A 9,402-nucleotide genomic window follows, 5' to 3' on the forward strand; every position below is an offset into this window, starting at 1 on the left:
TTACAGATGAGGACACGGAGGGCGGAGAGGTCGCCCAGCGTTGCCGGGGTTTGAGCTCAGCCAGCCAGATTCAGAACTGGCCTTTTGACTCCCTTGCGCCTACTCAGTGCTGATTCGCTCTCCTTTCCCAGACGCGGAAACCACTTTTCGAGCCTGCAGGTGGCAAGTCGAGCCCGGTGCTTGGGGCCCCGGCTAATCCCGGGAGAGGCAGGTGGGTCTTGCTCTGGCTGCAGATGGCCCTCCCCTGCACGGACAAGCCCGCCTGGGGACCAAAGAGCCACCTGCCGACTTTAGCCCCTGCCCCCGCCCCCCCACCCCCATGCCGCCAGCACACCAAGTTCAAAGGAGTGCACCAAGTTAAGACTGAGGCCATCAGCAGCCCCACCTTTGTCTCCAGCTATAAAAATATTCACCAGGATGGGGGTCTACACGGAAGGGGGTTCTGAGTCCTAGATCCACCTTCAAGGTTCCCCCCCCCCCCCACCCCGCCTCGCCCCGGGGGCCTTGGAGAGCGGCTCACTTGGCTGGAAGGCCTGGCTGCCTCATCTGGGGAGCAAAGGAAGTGCCTGCTCCCCGCAGCATAAAGGCAAAACCCGAAGGCTCGGAGGGTCGATGCTGGGCGGCCACACAACTGGGCAAACAGGTGAACGGCGTCTTCCTCCCGGGGCGCTGCTCGCCGACAGCGAGAAGAAAGTGAACTGTCTTTTCAACATTCCATTTAATTCCAGTATCTCATTTAAACTGGACCGAGTCCCACTGAAGTGTGGTTGCCACTTCTTTCTCTGGTACAACCGTCTATCATCTTTAGGTTAACCCCCCCCCCCCGCCCCACACACACACCAGGGTGTATCTGGCTTCTGATATAAGACAATAAAAACCCAGGTTTAAAAATTCACAAGCAGAGGTCCAGAAAAGTGTCTGGCGTCCTGTGGGCACCCAGGAGGTGGTGTTATGTACTGAGAGAAGTTGCATGGTGAGGGCAAGTAGAGAGGGCTCTTCCTAAAACTTAGGTCTGGAGATGGGGCAGGGGGCAGGGGCCGCTCTTCCCTCCAAGCCCCTCGCAGACGCCCCCGCGAGGCTCCCAGTGGCAGCCCCCTTACCTCTAGGAGAAGAGATCAGCGGCCGTCTCGCGTCTCAGGCTGGGGACGGTAGCTTGTGTTTCTGGGATGGCCATCTGGGCCGTGGCTGCTGTCCCCTGCTGGCCTGGCCCTCGCCCGACTCTGCCCATTTGGACTAAATGCCTGGCCTTTGCAGAGAAGGGAAATTATCTCTAAGCTCAGGCCTTCCAATGGCCCCCGTGACTTTCGGAAGCTTACTCGGTGCGATTAATCCCTGGCTCATATCCCCAGTTCCCGGCCTTGAGGACAGAGGAATGGACAGACTGGAGATAGAATCCATGTGGCGAAGGGAGTCAAAACCACGACGGTGGCGGGGGGGGGGGGGGGGGGGGTTGGGGAAGAGGTGGAGGAGGTCACTATTTCTGAAAAGCTCTCCTGGGAAGGAGGCCCTGGGGGCTGCCACCAGGGTCAGAAGGGGATTGCGGGACACAGCTTACGTGTAACAGAAGGGGAAATTTCTGGCAATTGGAACGGGGCGATGAGTTGCCTTGGGACCCAGTGAGTCCCCAAGTCCGGGTGTGCCTGGCACTCTGTCACCACAGTGGGGCGGGTCTCCCCTCGTGAGGGGAAGCAGAAGAGGCGGGCTGCTCCAAGGATGCCCGCGTGAGGTGCTGACAGGCAGTGCCGGGGCGAGAGGGCAAGGCTGATCCTGACCTGGGGGCTTCGACCTGTCACAGGCCAGGGCAGAGAGCAGATGAGCACAAGGACACGCTGTGGGCGGAGCCACAGGACTTCACACGTGGCCAAGGGCTGTGTCTGGTAATAAGACAGGCCTGGCCGAGAGCAGGGATTTCCAGTAAGCTGGTAAGAAGCGAGTCAGCCGTGGCCAAGGACAAGCCAAGGACGCTTGCTCAGGCCTGCGAGGCCCACCTGCGTCCAGTCGCCATGCCACTTCTGGGAAGGCAGCAAGCAGATGGACCTCTTTTCCCAGCAGGCTCCCCAGGCCACCACTTAGCTTCGGAGACTCCGGCGGAGGAATGAGGGCATCGCTACGAGGCTCTGAGCCTGCGGGAGTGAAGAGCGTTCCTGGAATGAAAGCCTCTGTGGACCCCAGGAGGCCGAGGCCGCGGAGAGGCCCGGGGGGTACTGGCGTGCTGGGCCGTCCAGGGCCCAGACCCCACCGCCACGCCGACAAGCAGCTGGAACCAGAGGCAGATGGGGCTGGAGAGGGGCGGACGTGGGTCTCCTGCTCCCCGTGGGAAGCCTCGGTGTCTGAGGACCCGTGACTCAGGCCCTGAGGCTGTGCCCTGGTCACTGCTGTGGGACACCTTTGTGACTCTCCCTTCCTAGAGTTTCTTTAGGGGCCCCGCAATTCCAGTGCTTCAGCAAATGCTGTGCCGGGGTGTGCAGTCCGCATTTGGGGTGTAGACGTTGCTGATGGCTGAGCTCGGCCTCTGCTCATGTCACCCGCCCCCCTCCCTTGGCCACTTCAGGCGGCATTCGTCATGACAGAACCGATCTAGGGGACAGGAGCTGAGGCACAGTTGAACCCAAGGTCCCCGGGGTAAGCGAGGGAGCCCCAAGGCACCTCTGAAGCGGGAGGGAAACGGCCACGGGGCCATTTTCCAGGCCGGTCCAGCCTCTGCAGTCCTGTTGACTCAGTGAGTGTCAGCACCAGCCTGGCTCAGCCGCTCTCCCGCCCCTGCTCCAGCAGACGGGACGCAGGTGAAGCGGCTGCCACACAGAGCAGGAAAGGCCTGGAGGACCGTCCTACCTGCCTTCGGTCCCCGCAGCCCTCGCATCCTCAGCTGGGATCTCAGTCCCTGTCCCGGGGCCCGGCCAGCAGCAGCAGCAGAGGCCTGGCCAACCCCGCCTCCACTCGTACCTGGTGACCGTGTACTTCCTGCCACAGGCGCACCGCAGGAAGGAGGCCCTGCGTTTGGGGCTTTCGTATCCTGTATCCTGTCAGAGCCTGGGTGGCTGGGTGGCCAGGCCTGTCAAGGGCAGGGTGGGGCAGGTCCCCAGCAAAGGCCCCGTGGCCACGGACTGGGGAGGTTTTTGCCTGCCCTGGGGCTGGAAGTTCCTGCTTCAGGAAAGCTAAGCGTGTCACCAGGAAAACAGTTCCCTGGCCCTGGGAGGGGCGGGGGGCTGGCGGATCCGTCCCTCTGAGGGTGGAGGTGAGCCGTGATGTGCCTGTCAGCCTGTGGCGCTCCTTCCCCCGTGACTCAGCAAACCAGAGTGGCGGCCCAAGCGTCTGGGGTGCCGGGGAGGTCTGGCCCCAGCTGACGGCTCCGGTGGAGCGGGGACGATACATGACAAGATTAATTCAGCTCCAGGCTTAGCCAGTGACCCTCGATCTCCCACCCAAATTAACCCACGCACAGTGAGACAGAGAGCCCGGCTCTGCGGGGGGAGCTCGTCAGGGGTCATTTCCAGGCCTCCTCCCTGCGGCGTGTTTCTGGGGGCCTGGAGTGGGTCTGGGTTCCCGGGGGGGGGGGGGGGGGGGTTCAGCGAGCGGGAGCAGCTGCTGGCATCTCCAGGGGGTGGGAGGTGAGGTGGTCAGGGAGGCCCCAGGGAGCCTCTTGGTCGTCAGCACAGACGGAACTTGCACAGAATAACGTTTCCCTATTCTGAGTCTCTGGAACGTTCCTCCCCTGCCCCCCCCCCCCCCCCCCCCCCCGCCCATGGAGCCTGTGCACGCAGCACCCCGACTTCCTCTCTGAGGCCTCAGGGATGAGAATGGAAACTGTGCGATACTAGGCAGTCAGTTGAACCCTGGCCCCCAGGCCCAAGCCCCATGCCTGCGGGTTCCCGCACCCACTGCCGGCCTCCTCCAACACCTGTGCCTGCTCCTCTACGCCCACCCCATCGCCCCCACCCACACTGCTGGGGCGGGTCCCTCCCTGCCACCCTGGCCCTGGCTTGGTCCTGCCTCCCTGACTGCTCAGGTGGGCACCCCCCAGGGACATGGCTCTGCACCTTGGCTTCCAGCTTCCCCAGAGTGATGGCTCTTGCCTATGAACTCAGCCCCTTTCCCTTTCTGGCCGCAGAAGGGGGCCTGCAGCCCTGCCTGCGTGCGGCCCGTGTGCACGGTGGGCTGCTTGGGAGAAACATCCGGGAAGGGAGCCAAGGGACCCCTTGCTGAAAATGGGGAAATGCGCAGGTAGGTCCTAACTTCCTTTGGGTCCTGGGCTTCTCCCCATCTGCCTTGCTGTACCGGTCCCACAACCAAAACACCCTCCTCCCCTCTTCTCTGCTTCCAGCCTCCCCACTGTCCTGGGATCAGCCCTGCCTCGGTTTCCCTCTGCCTAGCTGTGAGCGGTGGCACAGAGTGTGGCTGCGTTGGCAGGTGCACCAGCCCACCTGGATAGCCGCACTTGAGTCCATAATTATGACGAAGAACACCACCATCCCTCCCGGATAATCCTGTAAAGCCTGGATGAACAGTGCCTTCCTCCCGGGGCTCCAGCTGGCACAGAGCCGGCTCATAAAGGCGCCCCAGGTCCCCAGGACTGTCGAGGAGCCCTTTTGAAAACTACCTCTTAGCACAGACGTAATTTAGCAGAGAGCTTGACCACGGGGCAGCCATTTTATCAGCAGGATCTGCAAATGACTTTCGGCTCCTCAGAAGGCAGGTGCTGAGTAAATTCCAGGCATTATGGGTGATTAAGAGAACAATTCCAGTCTGGAAAGACTAGGTCTGAACTTCGGGACAGGACAAGGAGGGAGGCCGGGATGGCGGAGGCAGGCGGCCACAGGAGGGGTCTTCCTTTAAGTCCTGCAGAGGTACATGTCCTACGTAGGCTGGGAGAAACCCAGCCGAGGTCCTCACATCCGTAACTGCTGCTCCCTGTTTGCCTGGGCCAGGCATTAACGCGGAATCTCAAGCTTCCGCTACTCCAGGACCGAAGGAGCCGGATGCTGTGTCTCGGGAGGGGGTGGTTCTGACCCTGAGTCACGGTTGTGTGAAGCGGTCCGGGGATCACTGGGGCATTTGAGCTGAGCACACGTGGACGGTTCTGCTTCCTGACATTTTCTTCCCGTTAACAAACGGACTCCCGTGTTTTTAATTTGCTTCCCCTTGATGACATTCGTGGGGCACATTTTCATACGCTCGCTGGCTGTGTGGATATCTTCTTTTGGGAAGCGCCCGATCAGCCGGGCTGTCTATTTTTAAAGACTGATCTGTAGTTTTTTAGTATATTTGGGTAGACACATTGGAGTTTTCGGTTGAGTGACTGTATCATAAATCTTTTCTTCTGCCCTGTGGCCTCCCTTTTCACAACCCTGATTATGTCTTTTAAATGAACAAAAGTTCTTGATTTCAACAGAGTAGAACGGATTGTTTCTTTATAGGTCCTGTTGAAAAATCTTTGCTGAGCCCAGGTCATGAGTACATTCTTCTGTTACCTTCTGGAAGCTGTATCGTTTTAGACATAGACCAATAATCCACGAGATGCCACCACAAATCACCAAAATGTCTGAAATTAAAGACCGCCAACACCAAGGGTTGAATTTAGGAGACGAATGTAAGTGAGCAACGTAACAGTTCGGAAATAAACTGTTTACATAGTCCAGCAAATATGAATTATGCTCTTATAAAGGGGTTTCATGGTACACCTCTTTCAATAAATTTAAATCTGAGACTTGAGAATTCAAAGATCCACAGTTCTGACATTTAGGGAGAGGTAGTTAGAAGGATATCAGCAAATGGTGAGAGTTCAGATGACTTTTAGTTTGTACCTCGTTTTGTCTGAGCTGATCTGCAGTAGGTCCCTGTGGGTATGTCTTAATACATGGGGGCCAGGGCGGGGCTCTGGGGAGCCACATGAGTCTCACTATAAAGGCATCTCCTGGAAAGGAGCAGCACAGGACAGACTGGAGCCCAAACTTTGAAAATTAAAGACACAGGGCACCTGGGCGGCTCAGTCGGTTAAGCGTCCGGCTTTGGCTCAGGTCATGATCTCAAGGTTTGTGGGTTCGAGCCCCGCGTCAGGCTCTGTGCTGACAGCTCGGAGCCTGGAACCTGCTTCTGATTCTGTCTCCCTCTCTGCCTTTCCCCCGCTCACGCTGTCTCTCAAAAATAAATAGACATTACAAAACAATTTAAAGACGTGTAAGACACCTCAGAAGGCAGAGGGAGTGTTAAGACATTGACCTTGCTCTATCACCCTGGGTCTAGGGCTATGAGATTGTTCAAAAGCTATCAGTCTGTTTCTGATTGTTCAAATGTTAAGCATACGTTTTGTGCATTGTGTGTGCAATATGTTTTAAAAAAGAAAAAAATCAAAGAAGCTCCCGCTGAGACAGAGTTCACTCAGGAGCCCTGAATTCTGCCAGTGTGAGCCGGGTCGAGCTGTGAGTTCTCAGCTGCTGACCTGCCCAACTAGGTTCCACAGTGCCAGCCTTATGGTCCAGCTCCTCAGGTCCTGGCTGTCTGGGTACCACTGGGTGAATCTCTGGATTTCTGTGGATCTGAATCTACCTGCCACGAATGCCAACTTTTGGGCCCAGAATCTCAATGAATTGGGATGCTTGGGGTCTGGGCCCAGGAATCTGCACAAATTTCCTAATATTTTCCTTGTATTTATACCTTCTGTATCTTAAATTATGCCGTAAGGTCCTCCAAGTTCTTTGCATCTCAATATCCAAGGACATCACTGCACATTTGACTTTCTACCTTGTCTTTGGGGCGGGGGGGGGACGGAGGATGGAGGCAGGGAGTAACTTTGTTTCTTTGCCATCTTCTGACATGAGCATACACTGACGCCACAGTGAGGACGAAAACGTGTTAGCAATGGGGTGGGGACAGGAAGCTGACGGTGGGAAAGAGGCAGACACGGCTTTTCTGCTCCCGGTCTCCTAGGAGAGGGGCCACACCTGGAGCCCTTGCCTCACCTTCCCTTCTGGTCTGTGTCTTGGGCAGACGCGTCAACACCCGTGCCCTGGTTCCTCCTGCAAAACGCAGACGAGGCCCTGAGACATCATAGCGGGGTTGGGAAGGTAAACGGGAGGAAAGGGTTAGATATAAGCTGCTGTTGTCTTTCGAGAAGGCTGCCTTCACTTACTTACTCATTCGACAAACGTGCCCTGGATGTCTCCTGAGTAAGCGCTCTGTTCTTTCTCGGTCCGGCCTGGAACCGCTACAGCATTAGCAGTGGAGAACCTTCCTCAGCGCAGCCCTAGCGTGTCCCGCTAAGTGCCAGCACATGGGGTCTTCACGACGTTCCCGCAAACAGGCGTCACCGCCCCACGTTTGACGGGACACGAGACACGCCCTGCACGCAGCCGCAGAGCAAAGGCGGCAGAGCTGGGGTTCACACCTGGCACGCTGGGCCACTCACTGCCACACAGCCCCTCCCGCCGGCTGGTGCCAGATCCTGCTGCCTCGTGCGGTCACCTAAGGGGGGGTGAGGCACGGCGGGAGGCAACGGGAAGATTCTCCCTTGTGAGAAATCGACTCTGAGACGGTCGACTCTTCTCTAGTAACGAGGCAGACGCAGGGAAGGGACCTGGATGGTGCCGAATCCTGTCCACCCCGGAATTCACTTAATCCTCAGTGCCCGAGGAGCATCCAGGGCCCTCGGCGAACTGGCCAGTGTCCTGCCTCGGGACAGGCTCCCCGGCCACCGGGGACCGTGCCAGGCCAGGAGCCTTGCCCACACAACTTCACGATGATTCTGAAAGGCAATTATTTACAGGTTTGTAATTGGTATCTGGAACGTTTGTTCAGAGAGCCCTAAATATAGTATGTTACTCTGCTTTGCGAGGCAACACAAGTTCGAGCCAAAGGTTCCCTCCAGTCAAATTCAAGCGGATGCTTCGCTGGCACCAGACGCACTGCTTTCGAAGCAAAAGACCAAGAACACAATTCTTGGCAGCTCTAGAGCTGGACTCGATCTCATCATCTAAAGAAAAACCTTCAGGTCCCTGCAAGGAAAGAGCCACCCCAACAAGTTAATCCTTAAGGAACAAAAGGACCCTCAGAAGAAAAGCAATTTATTCTAAGACACGGAAAGCTGATCAGATTTTGCATCCCATTCGAAGGTATCTTCGACATTTTTAAGGAGACACAAGTCAAGATTATGGGGATAAAAATATTCAAGTTACCCCCTGGACTCTAAAGCATATGCAAATGAAGTCGGAGCGCTCTAACTGCCTACCTGAGAGTTGCCAAGGGGACACAAACCATCATTTGCTGCCAGGCCTTCTCGGTATTGAAGGGAAAAAAATCCCACGTTTAAGAGGCACTGAGTTGATGGAAAGCCTCAAGAAATGTCAACTAGTCAAACGGAAGTCTATCTTTAGACTGCGCTCTCTTCGCTAACGTGGCTAAAAATGCCCGCAGGGTACAAAGATTGATTCCCCTGGCTCTTCTTCTAGCGTCTGCCTACCATGATGTCATAAAGTAGCTACTGTGTCAAGATACATACAATACCAAAGAGGGGCAGTTATGGAAGCAAGCATTTTTCTTTCGTAGCTGAGAATCATCATATGCAGAAACAACAGGTTTTCAAGTAGATCAGAAAAATAAGCTGTACAACCAAAGCTAATTACACAAGGACTTTTTACACCAAGGAGGCTTAAAAACACCAGATTCCCGGAAAACAGACTTGAAGATTTAAATTGCGGGGCACCCGGGGTGGCTCAGTTGGTTGGTTCAGCGGCCAGCTTCGGCTCAGGTCATGATCTCGCGATTCGTGAGTTCGAGCCCCACGTCAGGCTCTGTGCTGACAGCTCAGAGCCTGGAGCCTGCTTCGGATTCTCTGTCTCCCTCCCTCTCTGCCCCTCCCCGGCTTGTGTTCTGTCTCTCTCAAAAATAAACATAAAAAATTTAAACTGCTCAAGATTTCTAAGTTGTTTTGCATTCTAAATCACCCTAACTCAGTTAGAATTAGCCAGACTGATTTTCTTCTAGCAAGCACAGCGCTTTTGTTATTTGTGAAGTTCCTGCTGACTTTTCCATGTTCGGTGTCCCCAGTTCTTCAGGCGACCATGGTTAGAAATGGAAATGACATTTTATCCATTAATGATTTATCCTGCCCGTTTCGTACTGGATGGGTGCTATGGTAGAGACCACAACATCCACCAGGGTGATTCTGAGCACACGGCTGGGTCTGAGGGGACATCTCTACACAACCACACCCCGCCCCCCGCCTGCCCTCAGATCCCTTCAGATTTAAGATTTTGATGGACAGAGTTTCTCAGTACACGAATATGCTTTGTGTCATTCCTTAAAGCCTTTTCTACAAAAAGGCAAAGAAAGAATACAAATGTGTGGCTGCTGGGCAGCTTCTCACTTTTATCCTGGGGAGGAAACAATCTGGTTCTTAGCGCTAGGGGG

The sequence above is a fragment of the Panthera leo genome, chromosome E2, assembly GCF_018350215.1.
Source record: "Panthera leo isolate Ple1 chromosome E2, P.leo_Ple1_pat1.1, whole genome shotgun sequence".
NCBI lineage: Eukaryota > Metazoa > Chordata > Mammalia > Carnivora > Felidae > Panthera > Panthera leo.